Source organism: Propithecus coquereli, unplaced genomic scaffold, assembly GCF_000956105.1.
Source record: "Propithecus coquereli isolate 6110/MARCELLA unplaced genomic scaffold, Pcoq_1.0 Scaffold191, whole genome shotgun sequence".
Taxonomy (NCBI): domain Eukaryota; kingdom Metazoa; phylum Chordata; class Mammalia; order Primates; family Indriidae; genus Propithecus; species Propithecus coquereli.
The window spans coordinates 1,098,851-1,100,813 of NW_012143968.1; positions in this window are offsets into that span (position 1 = coordinate 1,098,851).

A 1,963-nucleotide genomic window follows, 5' to 3' on the forward strand; every position below is an offset into this window, starting at 1 on the left:
TATTTCAGAAAAGGAAAAATAAAGTTCAGAGAAGTGGAACAAATTTTCCAAACATGACTCTGGCAGATTTCTTAATTAAGTTTATCGAACCCAATATCCCTTAGGCACATTGCCTTCCAACTACTGAATTATAATAGATATATTTTCATTTTGGATACAAAATATAAAATGCAAACATTTGTTGTTTATCCTCTCTTGATTGGTGAAAAACAAACAGAATACACCTACACATCACTGTCTGTATCAAGAGAAAATTAAATCATACTATATTCTGATAGCTATGCTACCCTTAGTTTTTCTGGGGGTATGTGTGTGTGTTGATTTATTTTAAATTTACAGCCATCTACTTTTTGATGATGTAGTAAAGTGATTAGAGACATAGCCAAATGCACTCTGGTCCAGGGCCATAAACAGAAGATGACTCCAAGGGGAGCCAACCTGCCTAAGATAACAATTCAGTAGGGCAGCATTATCTGTCAAGTCATAATTACAAATATCTTTATAGTCCTGCTCGAGACTTTATCAACTCTTGTAAGCAGTCTCCAAAGTTATCCGTAGGACCTGAACAAAGCAGCAGAGGAAACAATATGAACACTTTATGACCACTGCTTTCCTCCGGAAGGCATAATCAAAGTTTAGCTTCCCACTCTTCGATTCAAATGAAAGACGGACAGGAAGAGAGATCCACCGCTGAGAGTAATAGCTGCATACATGTTATATAAGTTAAGAATCCATGGATTTTTCAGGGAAGGTATTTTAGTTTATGTATTCTATATCAAAAAAATCTAACATACCTCCCTTATATCCTAGAAAGACAATACTAGAGAGAATGCACTGGAGGGAGGGAAAAAGAGAAAGGCGAATAACAGAGAAGGGAAGAGATCATGTAACTTCTAAGCTATTATCTGTTTTGGACTTGATATATCAAGACCAAATAATAATGTATCTTCTTGCACAGAATAAACTCCTTAACAAAAAGGAGAACAAGGGTAGTGGATAGCTTATATTAATAATCAGTAGCTGCTATAAATACTTGAATCATTGTCATTTTGGTGGGTTTTTTTCCTTCATGAAAGACATATAATAGTAATATGCACTTGTATACAGTAAAATGTTGCAGAATTGGGGAGAAAGTCTCAAAGGATTAAAAGTATAAGCACTTATCATAAAAAAGAGAGAAAATTAAACTATGACTGGATATACCGAGGTAATAAATATACTGGGGGAAAAGAGGTAAGTTTTCATTTAGTCATGCATTACTCTGGTACAAATATATGCATTGACCTGTATCACCATGAGCTAGGATGAAAAAACTGAATTGGTAACCCCCACTTGACAGATCAGACCGACATCCTGGATGAGTAAGCACCAAGAAAGTAAGGCTGAGTAAAAACATTACCTATGAGTAAGCCTATATAATTCATATTTCACAAAAAGTCTCAGAATATCATAGAAAATGCTTTAGGCGAAAGCTTTCCTTAGTAAATGATACTTAGAAACGTTGGATAACTTAATGGGAACAACTTTTTTCTCCTTCACTGAAATAATCAAAATCATATCAGGGAGCTATGGGAGGTTAAGCAGCGTTTGCATCAAAAAAATATCTTTGTTGGCCAGCAGAATTCACAGAGCTCCAGGAAGGCATAGCACAGATTTGAAAATAAAGGAGATAAGAAAAACTACCAATGTTGCATTTTCTCAGAGTAGTGGGCCTTTCTTAAACTATTTAGGCAAATTAAAAGAGGAATATAAATCTCTTATACAGAAAGGCTTAGATTAAAAGAAATAACAATTTGTTCCAAGAGATACTGTTGCCTTAATGGAATAAAAGTTCATTACTAGCATTATTATTTTTCATTAAGGTATAATTGATGAATAATATGTATATGTTTATGGTATCTAACATGATATTTTGATATATGTATACATTGTGAGATGATTAAATCAAGCTAATTAATATATC